The following is a 21,468-nucleotide window of genomic DNA, read 5'->3' on the forward strand; positions in this document are numbered from 1 at the left end:
AGGATACACGAAAGCTCTCAGAGATTGCCTTATTTTCATGACACTACCAGGGGCCAGGGCGGTACCGGTAGTTTGTAGCGCATTATTGATCCGATTCCATGTCAATTGCAAAAAGTTTGTAGTGGAGTTGGTACAGTCAGCTACAGAAGATAGTTAGCAAATGGTATTAAAACATGATGATGATGATGTTCGCCCTTCGTTTCCGAAGATGGCCAATGAGACTGAGATCAAGTTTCTTTTTTCTTTTTTTAGTGTTGACTTTGGTTAGTGTAGGCTACATGAGTGCGGAGATGGCTGATGAGGCCTATCTGTGCGGTGAAACTTCTGCTGCAGGATGGACATTGGAAGGATGGTTGGCTAGGGCCAGGGTTGTTTGAGGCTCGGGCCTTGCGATGTTCTCGTTTTCTGACAGCAGATAGCATACGGTGTTTCTCAGCTGATTCTGCGCCTTTATAAATAAGACTGCGACATGTTGGTCGTTCTGCGGCTAAGTCTTCCCACGAATCTACGTCGATGGCGAATTCTTTCATGGAAGCTTTTAAAGTGTCCTTAAAGCGTTTTCTTTGACCACCTAAATGACGTTTGCCGTTAGTCAGTTCTCCGTAGAGCAGTTGTTTAGGAATGCGATGGTTCGGCATCCGGTGGACATGGCCAGCCCATCTTATTTGTGCCTTTTTTACGAGGGTAAGAGTGCTGGGCATGTTTGCTTTACTGAGAACTTCGGTGTCTGGGACTTTGTCCTGCCATCGAATCTTGAGGAGCTTTCGGAGGCAGGAGAGGTGGAAGTGGTTCACCTGCCTTTCGTGTCTCCTATAAAGAGTCGAGGCCTCACATGCATACAGAAGGGTCGTCAGAATAACTGCTTTGTAAACTTTTAGCTTTGTGGGCAGCTTGATTCCCCGCCTCTCCCATACGTTAGACCTCAATCTACCGAAGGCGATAGATGCTTTGGCGATTCTGTTGTTGATTTCCAGGTCAATGGTGGCTGTGTTAGAAAGAGTACTACCGGGATACTATTAAAACATACTTGAAGAATAGCCTACTTGTTTGGAAAGACAGTTGAGAAGCCCCGCCCCAATAGCTCAATTGGTTAGCGCGTCACTTCTGAAACGAAGAAACTTCAAGATCAAGCGGCGCTGGTTCGACTCTCGGGGTGTCTGCTTGAGCAACGCACGTTAAGGACTGTTCTCCATTCAGCGGCATCCAATGGATGGAATAATTCCCCGGCAACTAGACTTCAACAATCGGAAACTTCATTCTGTCAATCTCGGTGACCGGGCCTGCATCAGTGGTTTAAAGCCTCTACAAGTATGCGAAACTGCCAGGATTAAGCTCTGCAAGAAGCTTTCCCAGTCCGAGGATAAAGATTCAATCAATCAAAGTTACCAGTAGCCTAAGCTGTTTTTCTTACAAAAGCTTTTGCAGTTGGCTAGATGTAAAGCAAGTATAGGCTACGGTAGTTGAATTAACAAGTTACCATGAGTGTGACGTCTTGATCTCTCAAGATATATTGATTCTTATACTGAATTATAGCTTCATCAAACTAGCGTCTTGCGCATTACTACATCAGTAACTCCTACGGTAACTCGTGAGTCGTGACCAAGGTTGCCAAATGCGGTAGCCACTTTAACAAGTCGAAATTCTGCCACTGAAATTGATTAGAATGAAACCGCCAACCAATCACAAGCTACGGTTTAAGTGACGTAAAAAAATGGCGAAAAGAAGATGATAGAAAGCAAATTAAGTGATGGATTTTTTGTCAGCTGGTTGGCTTAGGGGTTAGGGTTAAGGCTAGAAAGTAGTCATTTCATTGACGCGGGTTCGATTCCCACTACTGCTATTGCTCTTTTTCTTCTGTAATTACCAAATAAAGTTCAAAACAAGCATTAACTCTCTGGATGAGTGCGAGAAGGATCACAATTGGACGGTAGCCTCTTATAACATGTTCTGATTGGTTGGCGGTTGCATTCTAATCAATTTCAGTGGCAGAATTTCGACTTGTTAAAGTGGCTACCGCCAAATGCCAACCTTTGAACATGTTTCCAGCCCAAAATGATCACTGAACCAGCCCAATTTCCAATATGCATCAAACTTTCAAAATACTTTAGACAGACTCAATTCAATCATACATACTGATGTCTAACATATCTAGATCTTATAATTTTACGCTGAATTTAGCATGTACCTGTAAAAAAAAACAATCAATGTGTAAAAATTGAGATAAGTACATTGCAACTAAAATAACAAATATGTAATTTTACTAAATACAGGTCTGCACAGCAGGCACAGTATGTCCAATTTTGACCAATTACACATTACCTACACGTTTATGATCATACATATTCACGTCAACCTTATCTAACAATTTCAGAAATATCCATATTTTGCCCACTTTCCCATGGTAAACAATGACTTGTTATGAACGCAACAGCGTTAGGTAAAGCTTTGCAGGCCTACTGAACTTTTATGTAAAGTTTCTTAAGGAAAATAGAAAAATAATAAAACATTAATTTATGCATCTCACAAGCACAAAATAAACTTGCCTTCTTTATGAGATTGTACCGACTGCTGTCTCGTATTCGTCATCAACCAATATTCTGCAGTGCAGTCCAACGTTCTCATAATTCCATAATTCTACTGTTTGGCCTACGTTCAAGTTTTATTAATTCATTAGCATTGCGTCTGGCAGCGCTCGCCAAGGGTGACTGATTTCGCCTATAAAACAGACTAGTGTGGTAATCTTCTTCCTTTTTCAATCAACACACTTCTGATGGAATGACGTTTCTGAATCCGCCTTGATCGCTTCACACGTGGCGTACCGTAATACAAGGTGTGCTTCCTGATTTCAACAATCTAGTGTCGTTGTCAGCCACCCTTAGTCAGAAGCATTCAACCAGCCACTCCAGGAACGTTACACAGTCATTAAATAGATAACAAAGTGTATTTTACTCTTTAATAGTCTAAATCTCTGGAAAAATAATTTGTTTAATTGTCTATTGAAGTTTAAATTTATTTGTAATGTAACCTGCAGCCTACCAGCAACATGAAAGGGAAAACCCGACCTGTGCATTACATTGGTAAAGTCGAATGCTTCAATGAAGATGGAGAAATTGAGGCCAACTTTTTAAGAAAAGTGCCTGGAAAGTCCGAGGAAAAGTTGTCTTTAAAGCAGACGATGAGTGTGCTTTTCTTAAAGAGGATGTCGTTAAAGCTTCCTCACACGACTACTTGGAGAAACTTTCTGCCGTCAGCAGAAATTCCGGTTTCCATGCTCTCTTGATCAGTGGCATATGGAATAAGTTTAGATCTGACAGACAACGGAAATTGATTTGGAAAATTCACATTTGGAGGTTTATTTAATCAGGATTGTGTATTAATTCATCGTTTTATTTTCTGTTCTGCAGCTCAGTTAACACGATCTGCTGGTACTACATTGATTCAACGTCTGTTGGCGTTTAGGGAACGTTCAAATATTACGTAACGCTTTTTTTCCGAATTTTTGACCCCCCCCCCCCTCCCCCATGTAACGCCAACGTAACGCTTTTTTCAATCCCCCCCCTCCCCCATGTAACGCTTTTTCACTACGAATTCAGCACAAAAAACTACCATTCCGTACTCGAAAGCGTTACGTAACGTTTTGCTTGAACCCCCTCCCCCCCCGATGTGACGCTAACGTAACGCTTTGCATAAACCTCCCCCTCCCCCTCGAAGGCGTTACGTAATATTTGAACGTTCCCTTAAGCAACAAAAAAGTGGCAGATTTGTCATCTGGAAAGTGCGCAATTTTACAGTCGAACAGTCACAACAAAATAAATTTATCCTTTCACATGTTGTTCTTTCTTCCTGGTAGCAGCTATGTATTAACCACTACCCAACCTGTCTTCTTTCTAACTTTCGACTCAAGTTCCACATGTGTTGAGTGAAGATTACATATTGTCAACAAGAGACTGGATCAATTGTGAAGTGAAATAGTCGCTGCACAGTGCACACTCTAATATGTCCGTCCGATAGATTTATCACATCGTAAAAGGCCGAATCACGTTTTCGCCAAGCAGCGAAAACAAGAGTTAGTGAATAGAGAAAAAATAATGAGAGATTGTCGCTCAAGCATGACAGTGTATCGCAATGATGACCATTGCATCACAGTCCATGTTACAATTCGGGACAAATAGCTGGGCAATAATTTCGTGAACACATGTATTGCATACCATTTTATATGTAGGCTACCATCGCTACAGCTCTTGTTATTGAACTTAAACGAGTGGCTCAACTTACCTCACACCCCGGCTCAACTTACCACGTAGGGTAGGTAAGTTGAGCCAAAATGACGTAATATTTTAAACATGCTTTTTTTCAATATTCTTATGAAAATTTTTTTTTGTTAAATTAAGGCCAAAGCATCAACCATTATGCTGCCACTTTCACTTTTACTGTAAACCAAGCGGTTTTCTTAGTAGAAGCGTGTAAATAGTGGCTGAACTTACCTCATCCTCCCCTACGGCTTTTATGACATTTCCTCCTATTGTTATTTCCATTTTCTATCAAGCTTGGTTAGATAATAGGATAAAAGATTATAAGAATAATCTACATTTCCACCGGTTGAATTTACTGCAATCTTTTATGGATGGTAGGCCTACTGCTATTTTGCATTCATCAAATGCTGGCATTTGCACAACAATCTAACCTCTTAGTGTAATTTATTAAGTTAAGAATCGATTTCGCTATAGTAATAGCATCTTCAGCTAGCACATGTAAAAAAGAAAATTTGAAAAATACGTAAAACGAACAAATAAAGAAAACTCCGTTATTATTAACATGCATAAAAATTCTATTTTAAATAGATAGTTACATAATATTAAAATCAAAAGCTGCAAGCCTAAATCTGAAACTGGTGTTCTACCACGATTTTCAACTATGTAGGCTACTGGTACAAAATTCAAGAAATAGGCTACATGAACATTTAGCCTATCATCCATCTAGTAAATTACAACAGTTCAACAAGACGAATACAAAGAAAAAAACGCAATTTAGTTTCAGTCTATTGCCATAAGTTTACATTGATATAACGTCAAGAAAAAAATAAGTGTGAACGAGCATAGTTGAAGAATCTACACCACAGGGGTCGGAGATTGCTGATAACATGGGATTTAAGTGGTCGGTCGAATCAATTTCTGTATATTAATGGTGGCTTTGATTTTATGTAGCCATTTATACACATGTAGGCTAGTAATGAATGACAGCCTAATGAAGAGTGTTTTGGATTGAATTTTCCAGTTCCAATATTGATGTGGATGAGCAGTCATAATAATAATAGGATGGAGAAAGAAAACCGGACATAAATGAAATGAAACCCATCCTCAGGCAAAAGCTCGTTTCGATGTGGCCCAAGAGAGCAGGTGTTGAGTTCTTTCTATGGTCAGACTGCACATCACACAGTAGCCCACGACAATTCAGGTTTGAAATCCAGTTTAAGTTATTGTTCCTTGTCCTGGTGGATGATGGAATGGATGAAGCTGGCATATGAGATGATGATGTCATGATGGTGTTGTTGAAGCTCTCAAACCCTTTTATGACGATGTCGTGTTGGTTATAGATACACAAGAATGGCGCCCTAACGATAAAGAACCTTTGTCTATGCCAGCAGTTAATGGTCTATCCCAGAGGTCGGGAACCTATGGCTCGCGAGCCATACATGGCTCTTTTGATGATGGTTTGCACTTGAAAAGGACATTACGTCCCAAACGCAGCAGAATGTCAGACGAACATTTTGGAATGCTTGTATATCTACAAGAAAATAGCTAATTACAATAGGCTACATTCTCAAAACATAGTAGGCCTACTTGCTCTTTATAGCTATTGTTAGCCTAAACTTGGTAAGGCGAAATACTTCCGTTTTGAGACACCCTGGTTAAAATAGCGCCGACAGTTTCTTTTAAGAGCTGATGCAGTACTTACGCCATGAAGTTTTTAGGCAATTTGCTCTAAAGCTGACAATTTATTTCATTGACGCGTAGGCTACAACACTGGATATATTGCATGCTTGATACTGTGAAAAACTTCAGCTTTATCACCTGAACCACTTGCAGTGCATAGGCCTGAATTAAAATTTCGCAACATTTATCTTCTGTTGAGAAGGAGCGATCTTCCTGATGTCAGCACTACCTACTCTCTTTGGAACAGCAAGCATTATGTTTCGCTAACCATGATACCGGTGTAGCCTTCACACTAGCCATCAAGACTTTTTCAAGTGGCTACACCGGTAACCGGTATGGTTAGCGAAACACAATGCTCGCTGTTCTAATATAGTGAGGTAGTGCTGGCGCCAGGAAGATCGCTTCTTTTCAACAGTGCATATCCTTGGCGACTGTTGGTTTAGTTGTTTTCTTTCCACAAAAATATGGATGCAATCGACTGACAAAAGCAGCGGTTGAGAACTATGTGGCATGAATTAGTAGTGCGATACTGAGGAGCTCAGCCTCATGGGCGAAACACGTGTCTATCGCTGTCAAATCTTGCTAAACTCAAATGCTGAGAAACACATTTATAGATTTTGCCAGTCATTTCAACATTATTGTATTTTTTTATTGCAGGTGCGAACATGAAAAGAACGACAAAGCAAACATACAGGGGCATATCCTCAACGGAAGCATTGCTAGAAGCATTAGAAGAGAAAATGATATTTTTCAGTAAAACGATTTCGTGATTTCTTTATCTGAATACGAAGTAAAACAACTTTTAACTCATGTCCCGGTAGGTATAGGTAGCGGCATGGGTAGCTTATATACATAGGTAGGCTACACTGTCCTGTGGACTACTAATGCAGGATGGTGTAAGGCGCTCCTCCTTTCCGCAGTCTGGGGTAGTATCATGGGCACGTATGAGAAACCCCTTGCCCCCCCGATCAGGGACATGGAAGTCAATATAAGCAGGTGACGAATGGGTAGTAAAGGCAGCTGATATGGTTTCAGAACTGGTTTTATTTCTCACGGTGCTAGGCAGAAGATACCGAACAAGGTACAATGGCTAGGACTCTCGTCCTGTAAGGACACTGCTCACACAGAAGGCAACTGCAAACCACTGTGTGCTATCTTATTGCAAAGAAAATTATGGTCAGCCAAATAAAAGTCAGATGAACAGCGTAAATGGGGTTTACAAGGTAAACACTTCGATCGGAAGGAATTGCTATGTGCGACAGGTGGCATCCGATCCTCATAATGCGACTGTCAGCGAAGTTAAAGCAAAACGCATAGGAACGTGGAGAGTGCTTACTTGAGAAATCAATATCTAGAGAGATCAACATCTTGAGAGATCAAGACGTGGTTCCAATATTAGATCACTTGGAACATTCAACAAGCACAGTGCATGCATGGATTGACCAAATAATTCCAATTATCAAATCACTTGGTTCTGTGAAAAAATAATCTATTCAGCAATGGAGCTGCTTCACAATACAAAATCGTAAATTTTTTTATCAATCTTTGCCAACATTTAGCAGAATTGAAGCTGAGTGGCATTTCTTTGCCACATCTCATAGAAAAAGTCCATGTGATGGAATAGGTGAAGCCACCAAAAGATTAGCTGCACGTGCAAGTCTTCCAGCAGCAACCGACAACCAAATTCTCCCACACAAGATCTTTTCCAGTGGGCGCAAGATCACATTTGTGGGATTTATTATATTTGGCTTTCCTCAACTGAAATTCAAGATCTCAACACAAAATTTGTGTCGGAAAAGCGACATGCATTGTGTAACACAATAACAGGCACATGACATGATAGCTTTCTTCCACAATCAAGCCAGTCTTTGAAAATGCGTCGAGTGTTAGATGATACTTCATTTATTATTGCCAAGTTAAAACAGAAAAGTTTTAGCTCTTGTACTTTCGCAAGAAAGACTGAAATAATTACTGCTGGTAGGCCAACTCCCTTTTTAGATTTTGCCCAGCAAACCAATTCATGTGTTCGAAGATTTAACTGCGATCTTTGCAGAAGTTCATTGTGGTTGTGTGGAAGTCAATGTACAAAAAAATTATATTGTTGGCCATGCTTGCTTTTTTCAACCGACAAACCTGCATCGAGTTTACCAAATGGTGGTTATAGTTATCTCAAGAATTTACACAAAGCTATTGGAAGGCACGAAAAAGAAAAATCTCATTTGAGTACGGTACATGTCTTAAATGGAAAGCGTTCGGAAATACTAGGATCGATGTACAATGTACAGTTAGCTCAGCAGAGACATGCTACAATAACAAAACACAATAAAGAAGTTAAAAAGAACAGATAAATTTAAAAAAGGCTTATAAGAATAACGTGTTTCCTGGGCATCCAGAAAATTGCATTTTGTGGCCACAATGAAAGTCCATCCTCCAACAACAGAAGAAACTATATTGAATTGACACATTGTTTGGCTGACTTCTATGAAAAGCTACATAATCATATAGAAACTTTTACATGCTTCACAGGTCTTTCACCAGCCATTCAGAATGATCTCATAGAGTCAGAAAGTTTAGCCATACAAGCTGAGATAAAAAAAAGAAAGTTGATGAATCTATGTATGTGGCAGTACCACTGGATGAAACATCAGATGTAAGCTTTTTTCACAGTTGGCAATTGTTTTGCGGCATGTGATAGAATAATTTGTGAAAGATGTCTTAAGTTTGATGTGAGAAAGGATCGCAGTGCACTTGCTGTTTCTTCATTAGTTGTAAATAATTTAACAGAACTTGGTTGTTCGAAAAATTTAATTGCTCAGGCACATGATTGTGCAGCTGTAATGTCTGGTGAATTGAATCATGTCTAAGTTAAGATAATAAATAATACACCTGGTATAGTGTTTATTCATGTCTATGCTCACAAACCCAATCTTGTACTAACACAAGCTACATCTCGAATTCCCAAATGTAATGTGTTTTTCAACATTGGAAGACTTGTCTTCATTTTTCAACCCCTCTACAAAATGAATGTCTGTGTTAGATGACATAGTGAAAGCAACGTTTCCCAAACTTGCATCGACAAGATGGAGTTACTCATCTTGCCTTGTGGAAACTGTAAAAGCTAACCTAGAGGACGTGCTACAGCTTTTTCAACATATTCTGGAATCACCTCAAAACTTTGATCAGAAATTCATTAACGAAGCACAGGCTTTTTGACAGCCCTTGAAAGTTTCGACTTCAGCATCCTGTTGGAGATCTACTCTTCTTTGTATCTATTCGCTGACTATTTGCTTAATGTCCTGCAATCAAAATCTATGGACATCTTGTTTTGTGTAAAAGAAATCACAACAACGATTCAGAAACTTCAAGACATCCGAGAAAACAAATTCGATGGTATCTGGGAAGCAGTTGTGGCACATTGTGGCTTGCCCACTTCTCGGAAAAGGCACCATGGACGTGATGCAACAGTGCATACACAGTACAAGGCACTAGTTTTTGAGAGTCTGGATACTATCATAGTACAAATGCGACAACGATTTGAGTCGATAAAAGAGTTAGAATTTGTTGAACATGCAGAGTGCAGACTGTGGCTGGTTTCAGGAATATGACCAAAGCTTTCCTGAAAGAAGAATTGAGTGCCTAATTCGATCCTACAGCTCTCGCTTTGATTTTTCTAGTCATCGATCTGAACTCACTGTGTTAAATTCACACGAACACTTCCGAAAGTAAAGAGTTGAGCAGACACATAAATTTCTCACTGAAAATCAGTTATATCATGAATTTGAGGAGGTTGACAAATTGGTAGTGTTGATTCTAACTTTGCCATATTTTACTTCATCAGTCGAGAGATTGTTTTCTGCTATCAAGAGGATTAAAACCTATTTGAGAAACAATCAAGGGCAAGGCTGTCTAACTTGCCACTGATGTCAATCGAAAACGATCTTTTGTGAAAGAAATGATGTCAAGATCTGAAACTTTTTATAACAGTGTTACTAAGATTTTTCGCCGGGGACGTCGTCAAGTTGAGTTGCAGTATCAGTAAAGATCACTGCATAGGGGTGCGTTACCAATTGTTACATTCCGTGTTACCAATGATCAGTCATAGAGTGACTGCTTCGAGTAGTAAAGACGTAGTAGTACCACTCACTGTGGGCGTTCTCTAATTTTAGCCGCAGTTTTTGCCCGTTTGTGTGTAAGAGCTACCTTTAACATATAAGTTAATAATTGTTTATCTGCTAATAAATTTCATACAAATATTACCCTAAAAGTGTTTCTAGAAAGCCCTATACTCCATTATCTGAGTGCAATTTTGCAAAAATGTAATACGGGTGTCTTCGGCACGCTCTAATCTCCCACGAGTTCTATTGCTTCGCTTGCTCAACCGACCAGGATACGCCACTGCAAACATGCGAGTTTGGCACCAACAAAAGGAAAAAATGGCAAAACCAAAACGTTTAATACACGCATCGATGACATTTAATACACAACAGTGTTTGAAATTTCATATTTTTAATTTGCACACCCACCAAACCTACTTGTCAGGACTTGAAATGAATCAGACAAGTTGAAATGCAGTAAACAAGAACAGTCACTCAAAAAAACAATAAGAGGCAACCTATTATAAATAATGGTAAAGTTGGAGTGAGTGGTCGTATGCAACTGCAGAGAAAAACAAAACACAAACATACCGTACAGCAGCTTAATTAACAGACAAAAAAACTTGGAGGCACACCAGTAATCACTTGAAGCAAGCTGACCAAATAATAAAATAAATTCAAGAAAAAATTTGACCGAGTGAAGCTTGTTGTACGATACTTGAGATCACTGGTATAGCCCAAAATACCAAGCTTGAGTTCGCTAAAAACGGCCTCTTCATCAAAAGGAGGTGATAGCTACAAAAGATGTTACATTGCAAGAAAACATACTAAATACGGAATAATACAAAAGTAACTTGAGCAGTCTTCAATTGTACACAACACTTTGAAAATAAGCTGCTTTTGGATGATTGTAAAAGGATACAAATTATCAAGTACTTTATAGGCCTCGAGCTCAGGTTGATCGAGTTTATCACCGCTATGCTTGAACCAGTCTAGAGATACTGACACTTGTCTTATGGAATAGGGGAAAAATAAAGAAAACAATCGGTAAGAAAATTATTTATTTCTATTCATTGTATGAATCAATGATGTTTGGACGAGTGCAGCGCCTACCACAGCAAATACAAGTAGACCTAAGTAACACTAGGTAACACACAACAACAGAGCGAAGGCGTTAAAATTGTACAAACTTTTCTATTTAATGTCTTAATTCGATTTAGTAAGTGACGTTTTGACGTTCTGATTGAATACAATTTTTTCCGAAATGATGTCAAACAAACGCTCAGCAATCTAAATGCATCAAACAAATGACCCACGAAATAGATACCGTACTTCAAACAATGATATGAACACTATCGGAAGAATAATTAACATGATTGAAAACAAAAGTGTGAATTTCAGTCAGTTCAGCTACTTTACTTTGGTGGTAGGAGCTGGAAGTTGATTTAAAAAAATAAAAAATAAATTCTGATGTCGCATTATTATTTGTTTTTGTAGTAGAAAGTATAAATTCTTTCAAATATTCTTTTATGATAAGACAGTTCATCACAGATTAGGTTGAAAAATTGAATGAGTTTCAGGTTAGAATCGGGTTATGTTTTTAAGATATTGTAAAAACATCAAAATAGATCAGGTGTGGGACCATCGACCCATGTCTGTTCGGGACCATTGATCAGGTTGGAAAATGGTCTCCATCCATATTGCTTATTTTTTCTAGCTTCAATATGCCTACTTTTAAGCAGTGCAAAATAAGCATTCATAGTTAACACAAGAAGCATCGGACAATGCTTTGACGAACGTATTGGATAATGGTGGTGTTAGTTTTACCGTGTTCAACTATTCAGACTAGGTTCTCAAGGGATACCTGAGTTAGGGGGGGGCGTAAAGCGCCCGCAGCTTTTGAACTTTTATTACGCCTTTGATATGCATGCTGTCAGATATCTTACCAAGCGAAAGAAAATTTATCTGACTTTCCAAAAAAATTCAACGTGTTTTCGAATCATGTGTATATCTATAGATAATGACGTCACGGTAATCCCGCGTCACATTTTGCGCTCTGTCTCTGTCTGACCCACAAACGAAGGCCATTAACACGAAAATTTTCGAGTTCTTAATATCATTACATTGATTGTTCAACGGTTAATTTCTAGTGATGTTTTTTAAATGATTTCGAGGCTGTGTGTTCGTGTTTTGCATGATTAAACCTTCCAACAGTTCTGATTAAAACAACCTCTACATTTCAAGACGGTTTCTGATAAATTGCCCTGTTATATTATATTGAACATATATATTATCTCAAAAACGTGGAGTGCTAGAAACAAAATAACGTCAGATTCGGACTTGGCGCTCCCAAATTAGGTAAAAAAGACCCAAACACAATCTGCCGCAAAAACCGTGTTGACCAGTGCTATGGACGGTCATCTAAGCCACGTGTCTCTGCAAGTAATCAGAAAGACTATCGGCGAAAATATAACACTGCTGAAATTGCCGACCACTGCAACTGATGTGCTTCAGTCATTGGATGTGAGCTCTTTCTCTCCATTGAAGAAAGACTGGAACGAGATTTTATGAGCATGGGCTGAAATGTTGGGGAATGGAAAGTCAACCTTCATCGACAAATTATGTTCCATTTGGTGTGATTGCTTTTCAAGCGAAAATGTTGTCAGCGGCTTCGACTCAACAGGTATTTGTCCTGTTGACCGATACCCGCTGGAGAAAATAGACAAGAGGCTACTGAAAAGATACCAAAATTGGGTTGCAGTAAACAAACCTGAAGTGATGTGGGAGCTGGCACTTGCCAAACCTACTCCAAAAAAGCTTACAAATGCAATGCCATCGCCTATCCCTGCTAAAGCATCATTGGAAGCGCAGCCAAGCACTTCGTCTATAACTGGAAAATGCAGCTGTTCTAAATCGCATTGAATTAGGTAAATAAATATCACCGTATTTGTCATTTCTGTTTAATAAAATAATATTACCAGTATTTTTATTAACACCAGAAAATATTAATCACAGGATAGCTTTACTTTTCTTGCAGTAAGCTTGCAAGACTGTTGTGAAAAGCTTACTTTTACATGCAATAGAACTATTCCTGTCGCTTCAGAATATTTCATTTGCTATGTTATTTTTATTTTCCATGAAATTTCTTTCTAGTAGGACTCGGTTAATCCGGATTCGATTTGACCGGCGATTCCATCCGGATTAGGCGAAGATCCGGATTAACCGATGACGGTTCTATCAAACCTGACTCATTTGTACTTCCAGTTTCATCCGGATTAGGCGAAGATCCGGATTAACCGAATCCGGATTAACCGAGTTCTACTGTATTATAAGCCCTCATTGTGATACATTTTTGATGGAATTTTATTTCTTTTATATTATTAAATCGTTTATAAGTTGGTCCAAGGACTATCTGTTCACCCTGTAGATGCACGTTGCATTGCATTTACCACAGTATACAAACGCACGATCAATGCAGCCTGGATAACAACGTAGTTTTGAAACCTGAATAATATTTTAACAAACCAAAACTGCAAGGACGTGGCTTCGTAATGTCAATGCCACATTGAAAGTAAAAGCAGCGCGGTGATGAACAACATGCTGCATTGATGTCACCTTGTAACTAATGTGCCTAAAACTAAAGCAACTAATGTGCTCTGTTCTATTGTTTACATGGTGTTATCTTGTACAGAAAACCAGTGCAGAATACAAAAAAGCTACTGGAAAGCAGTCAGATCTAGAATCATTAATGGATAGTTTAAAAGTATATTATAAGTAATGGGAAGACACGACACGGGAACACGACACGACACAGGTTTATTAACGTGTGCAATTGTGCATTTAAGAAAGTTGTTGTTTTGCAAAAAGTCTGATCACCTTCGGTGATAAGCACAAATACTACAATAGCAAATTCGCAAAACGCTGCGAACGGGCTATCGAAGGAGGTGCGTCGACTTCAGCTGCTGCATCGGTGACACGTGTTGACACAGTAAGGAACCTGATGATGGTACTGGCATTGCACAACACCCAGAGACCAAAAGCTCTTGCTGGTCTTCTTTGGGCAGATTTCGAGCAAACAGCCAAGTACGATCTTGGTTATGTCTGCAAGGTTTGTAAGTGACTTGTATTGTAACTAATCTTCCAAACACCTTTTAAACATAGTGTGAACTGTAAAATTTTATCCAAGTGTGATTTCAGCTTTCCCAATTGTCTCATTTTACTGAATCATTGCTCTGTCTTTTAAATTGAGTGATAAGGCCTGCATGGTCACAGAAGCCACACTCCAAATTTAAAATCTTGTGTTGCTTGTTTTGCAGAGCCACGATCATAAGACGTCGGGCACATATGGTTCCGCTTCGTTAAGCATCATGTTTGAATTGCATCGATTGATTGTATCCTTTCGGAAAGCGACGCCAGTTAAGTAGCCAATAAGTGTTTTCCGCAAACACTACGTCCGGACGACCGATGACATCGTTTTATGCATCGAAGTTGCTGAATCTTGCTTGGTCCAAGGCCGGGTGAAGCAACTTTTCTTGCACGGGATGGAGGAAAAGCGTGGTCACCGTTGTAAGTTACTTTCCTTAGTCCAGGCATTTAAAACAACAAGTGCAATTATATTCTTCTTTGTGGATGTTCATTTCGTACAGAAGCACACAAACCAATGTTGATGTAGCTTCATTAGAGGTATGACAAAAAAAAATGGCGACTGTTCCATTCCCCCCCAATACTTCATTCTTCATACGGTACCCCTAACACATCACATTTAACCTTTACTTCAACAAGTGAATATTGAACTTACAGAAACTATTCCCGCTCTAATAGATACAAAATGCGTTTGTATGGTACTGTTCAGATAAAATGCATGCCTAACTAGATAATTCTTATTTCAGGCTCATGGCCAAAAACCAGAAATGGCCGTTAGATATGCCAAGCACATGAGCCATTCCTTGGTCATGGCAAGGAACACGTATGCCTGCATTAATGCAAACGACAATGCAGATAAAGTTACAGAAGAGGTAAACAGCTTGTTGTCAGCATTTTTTAGGTAAGCTATTCATTTCAAGTTTTGTCTAAAACTTAGTTTTTAATGTGTGTTTCTTTTATTACACCAAAAAACTTATGTGTTCTGCCGAGGCCACCGTAAGTAGAGAAGGCCCTTTGCATTGAAATGACGTCATCACAGCCAGTTACAAGCGTGCCATTTTGCAGTTGTGCGCAGTGTTGCCAATTTGTACTCTGAAGTACCAAAAAGTAAAAAATTCGGTACTACTTTGGTTGTATTGGTACCCTAAAAAATGATTTGGCACTCCGCATAAAATTTAGTACTATTGGGTACCATTTTAAATTTTTGGTTTTTATCATTCGTATTGTACATATTTTTCAATATCGGAAAAGTTTGACAACCTGACAATGAGCAAAGCGGTAGATGGGCATTAGGCCTTTGTCTTAATAAGATTGTTTAAGGGCAGTTTATTTTGTTAGTGCAAAACAACTCAGTTGGTTAGCGCGTGGCCTCGTGAACGAAGAGGCAAATCAAGAAGCAATTCCGAATTATCAATTATCATCAGTATGATCACATTAACTTATTTTGTTTCTGCAGATATCGTGTTGAATGCATTGATAGCATAGTTGAGAACATTAAAAAATCATGGGTTCCTCCAACCACAGGAAACTTACATTGGAATGGAAAGCTAATGACCTCTTTGGTATCCAAATATGATATTGATGATAGACTTCCGGTTCTAGTGTCTGGTAAGCAACTTGTGCATTTGACTTTTTCAGTGATAAAGCTATTTGTAACACCTGTATTCATAGATGTGTTGTTTTCTTCCAAGACAAGGTGGCATAAAACTGCTGGGTGTTCCCAGTTTGCCAAGGCACAGTACTGACCGAGCTGGGAAGTTGATTGCGGATGCAACATGTAGTCTACTGGACCAATAAAAATGCACAGATTGAATTAAGTGCATGGTAATGGTTGTCGACACAACTTCTGCAAATACTGGGCATGGGTGCATTTCCATTCAGAAAAAGCTCAATCGACAACTGCTTTGGTGTGCAATGCAGCCAGTCGTGAAAAAGTTTGCATGATGGCATTGCAGAAAGTTGATGTGCAGCAAAGTGTATGCAAATTTTTGCAACTGTGCTATGATGGTCGTAAGACTAACCGCTCGGATCGATATGTTTTTCTTGGCCAGTTTATCGATGAGAAGCGTAGCAAGGCAGAAGCATTGATCGCAGTTAAATCTTTTTCCTCCGGTACATCTGTTACAAGTGAAATTTTGTACAATACCATCACACAAGATGCTTGCGAAAGTATTTTGCCTAATATTTATTCAGTGATGGCAGACACTACGGCGGTTAATACTGGTAAAAAGTCAGGGGTTAACAAACGTTTAAAAGATTTCTTTGACGAAAACATGGAACACTCCATCTACACTTTAGAATGCTTGTTTCATGTAAATGAAATTTACCCCACCCATGTGATATCATTGATTGAAGGACAAAAGGTCTGGCCATGATGCAGAATGATGCCTTGCTCAACAAAATCAGAAGTATTGAAAAACCAACACTCAGCGATATACTCTCACATCATATGCTGCCAACACTTCTTATTACGAATATTGCTGCAGTGCATCTCAAAGGTAAAATCGAATGGTTTGCTAAACGGAAGAAAGTTCAGGACAAAACGACGATTTTAGGAGCGATCAAATGTGTATGCTGGTGTTGTCTTGTTCTACATTTATGGATATGTACCACACAATTTGAAGCATCTTTTGATTTATAAACAAGAAACAATCTGCAACTCCAGATGGCTAACGACTGCCAATGGTTATCTACGCTTGTTTCTTTTTCAATTTGACAAGCTTTCCACAGCAGACAAGTCAAAACTGATCAAGTTAGTGTCCTACATCGTGTCTGTTTACGTTCCTTCATTTATAATGATTCATATAAAACCAAAGGCATGCGATGGACCATTCATTACTTTGTTTCAGCGAGATTTGCTTCTAGCATGCCAGGACATTGAAGAAGAAGTGACCAATGTGGTTTACAGATATTTCGTGAAGTAATGTTTTCAGTGGCTGTCTCCAGAAAACGTAACTTTGAGTCTTTTTTCGAAGTCTCCGCCGTTTCCCCTTGAAGTTGTGAAAATCCCTACTTCACTTCTAGCAAATGTTGATTTTCGAAATCTGTTGAAGAGCCGAGCAGCGAGATTGAGGAATTTTGTCACAGTTCAAAGCCAATTTGCAACATGTATCATGCGTGCCAATATACCTCCATCTTTCTGGAGGTCGATTGATAGCAATAATCATTCTACTGAGCGACGAATCGGAAAGCTCAAAAATGTTATACTTGTAGGAGAGCGAATAAGTGATGAAAGCAACCGCCGTGCCGATTTTCGACTTTGTGCATTTTTGTGCAACATGGAATGATAGTGCTTATTATAGTAGCATTGTTTGTTGTTAAAGAGTTATTTTGTTATTAGAACGATCAGTTTATATAGGCAATAGCATGAGAAAAATGAGAACGTCGAGAAATGTGAGCCGATTTTGCAAAACCTTGTTCAGATATACTGCAAGATTAACTGTAGACATAATTAGCAAGTTTAACAGTATTGATTTCGTACCAGTATTAATTTATCTCTGCAAATTCTTAGGCTTGCATTACGTACATACAATTGCTAAGTTTGCAAGAGAACAGTTACCTCGAGACCATTAAAGAAATATAACGAAAAAGTACTTATTTAGGAGCAAAACAAGTACCGTGCATCATAAGTTTTAAAAAACGTTTTTTTCGATATAATTTGTTTTGCCCCACACGAGTTTCAACCACACGGTGCCACATCTAAATGATGTCATAATGGAATAAAAATTTCTTGGATTCTGCTCTACAAGATCGTAACTTTGAGTCTGTGTTGAACGCGAGGCAGATGACCATTATTGAAGGGGGGCTTGATAGAAAAGGTTAAGAATCACTGCTATAGTGTGTATGTCGTCACCACATTGGGGAAGATGTATTAAGCCACATATGGACAGATTTAAAAATTGAAGTATCAAAGAATCCTGAAATTTCAGTATTCACAAGATTTATAGAAAACTTTCGATCATTAACAGTCGGTGACTCAACTAACTTTAATTATGCTCCACGAGACGAACAATTTTCTCAGATCATTCAAATATGCAACAAAATACTTCAAAGCAAATCTCCACAAACAGATGATTACAAAGAAGTATTAGAACTAGTGCTTTTGTATCTGGATGGTGGAAATATGCTATGCAGTTCACCACCCAAAGTCCTGGTGCCCTCCATAAGGCACGTTGGATGTGTAAAATTTTGTATTGTTTAAAAATGATCATTTTAGAGGAAAAAAAATTATCACAGAAATGGAAAGGAGCAATAATTGCAAGTCGTCAAGTTGAATAGATCCATTGGTTTATGGAGTTCATTATTTTTACTTACTTGCCATGGTGGTATACTGCTCAGTTTTCTGAAGATGCCCCACACAACGACTTGACTCTGTGAAATGCATGCAACCAACATTCTGATCAAGATGTATCCAAGTATGCAATTCGCTCTTTGTCAAATCACACTTGGTATCTTACTGAGGAACTGGTAGGACTTTCTCTGTTCAGCAACCAAGTGCACAATGATAAAAAGAAGAAAATTGTGGACAAATTAAACACTTTTGAAAAAGTAACCGTTTTTTTTCAAAAGGACATGGAACTGGATTTGGGAAGTCAATTTTGCCCACTGTCACAAAAAGTCCCACTCTTGTCTCATTTGTTGGCAGTTCAACCTGGCAATTTTTCAACTGAATATTCCAACTGATTTTTTCACTTTTTCTGTGGAGCAATGGGATGATATTCCATCGTACTTAGCAGGAAATAAAATCATTAAAAACATCCGTGTTGTCAATGATAGTGCAGAAAAAGGGGTAAAATTGGCCTCTGACTTCCTGTTCACCGCACAAATTGAAAAACGGTATCAAAATGTGCTGCAAGTGGTGGAGAACGATTGAAACGAAGCACCTAATTTGTGACGCCATAACAAGTCCTCAAAGTCTTGGTTTTTAACGTTGTGATTATTGTGATTTGAAAAAGTGACTTTATTTGTTGTTTAAAACACGCAAATACACTGCTTTCATCGGAATGGCTTTCGTGATATTTTCGATGAGGGGGAGGTGGTCCTAAACTTTACCCGAATTACTTGAAACTTCATATTTATGCTTCTTAAGCATAACCTCACCCATAGTAAAAAAAGTAATCTTGGTTTTTTCAAGTTTTTATAATTTGGGGGGCACCAGCCGCACCCAATCCCATGGGCTCATGGCATGTATTACACAATAACAAGATTTTAATTTGTGATATTTTTGTATCCTGAAGGTTCGGGACCACATATACAAAACGCACTGGAATTACATGCATTTGTTGGCTCTGTGAAGATGCTACAAATTGGTGAATTTAAATTGCCATTAAAAGTTGCTCGGATAAGCACTACAATGCAAGTCTGTGACACACTGGCTATGTTCACAAATGATACAAGTCGCAAAAGCGAATCTGATGAGGATGCACATTGTATAATAAATGTTCAGTTAATCTTGAGGCTGCTGCATCCTTCACTTCTGATTCATATTCATGCCATGCCATAATGTTATTCGTTTATGAGCAGTTACAGCTGTTAAAAAAAAAAGAGTATACACTCCAGAATTGTTAGTTTTTTCTGCTGTATTTTACAATGTTTTGCATGCTTTTCGATTGTTACACTCCAGTGGTAAAAGCACTTTACCATGTTATGCTGCAATAAGAAAATTAACTCTTGCGGATTCAATGAATCCTTTTCATGAGCAGTCTGATAATACATTCTTGTTTTACATAAAGCAAAAGTTCAAAGCTTTGTTGTCAAGTAATAGGACAGTTGTTCTGCTAATCGACGAAATTCATATTAAATCGTTTTTTTTTTCACTTATAAAGGTGGAACGGTCACTGGGACCGCAGTTAATACCATGGAACCTGCCAATTCAGCATTTGTTTTTATGATCATCAGCATATTTTCTAGATACAAAGATGTGGCTCATGTTTTACCCTCTCGTAAAATGTCTACTGAGATGCTGCATACTTTAATTTTTCGAATAGTTATTATTCTCGAAATGATTGGTTTTTCTGCTGTTACAGATAACAAATCCATTAATCGCAAAGCCATGTCGTTTTTTTGCTTTCTCCCCAAAATTTTCAATCATTTATCCTCATGCTTATGACAATCACAGCCCTTTATTTTTCGTTCTGCATAGTGTTTATGTTTTTAAGTGCATTTGTAATAATTGGCTTAATTAGAAATCAAGAGGCAGATGTATGGTTTATCCATTTTTCAATTCTCATTCTGGAGTGTGTGCCAGCTTTGAATCACTCAAACACTTACACCATTTGGAGTCCAGTTGTATATTGAAATTCTCATACAAGCTGTCCTTAAAAGCATTGGAACCGACAAACTTGGAGCGACATAATGTTGAATTGGTCCTTTAGATATTCAAAAATTTTGTCAGCCAAGGCAACTCGGTGAAAAGCATAACATCTTTCATTATCAAGGTAGGAAGGTAGGGTGACCATGTGATCATAGTCAAAATGTCTTTCAGATTCTAGCTGCGGTATCAAATACTTTCCTTACTTATTTCGGACATTTTAAAAGCTATTAATATCCGATACTGTTAAAAAACTAAGTAGTTGTGTTAGATCTACTAACATAGGCTATAAAGTTTTTTACCCGTACTGTCAATGTCACTATGTGCACCGACACTGTTCGTGCCTTTTCATCAGATTCAGATGACTGTCAATATCTTACTGATGATGAACGAATTTCAAAGCAGAGTGTTGCAAAGAAGGCAAAAATTATCAAACAGAAACGAAGCTTTGTTAAAGCATGGCTAACCGACAAAGGTTTCTGAATGGCTAGTAGAAAAAGGGAAAGCATTTTGCAAACTTTGTGTGACTATCATATACCATTCAATATCCAGCGCTAACTCGACACCGCAATAGTGATAAACCCAAAGGTACTGTTTCTTCCAGTAGTAGCTCTCTGACAGTCGCTACCTTATTTTCGAGATCACAAACCATGACATCTAGCAATATTGAAAAGAAATGTGCATTTATTGCTGAGCACAACTTGCCAATAACCCTAGCAGAAGATTTTGTCCTTCTGCTGAAAAACCTTTTTTCACAACAGTCCTCAGCAAGACAATTAAAGATATTGTGGGAGCACAGGAAGCCTTCTGAAACATCTCAACTGTAAGCATGTCTTTTTGGATTTGAGCAAACAGTCACATAATGCCAATAAAGCATCAGACTTGGAACATCCAGGTCCAAAAGTTAACATCGTTTATAAGAGCTCCCATAACACCTGCAAGCTCAAAACAGATTACGGAATTGATTCTCAACACTATAGTCGGTGAT

Source organism: Aplidium turbinatum, chromosome 4 (assembly GCF_918807975.1).
Source record: "Aplidium turbinatum chromosome 4, kaAplTurb1.1, whole genome shotgun sequence".
Classification (NCBI taxonomy): Eukaryota; Metazoa; Chordata; class Ascidiacea; order Aplousobranchia; family Polyclinidae; genus Aplidium; species Aplidium turbinatum.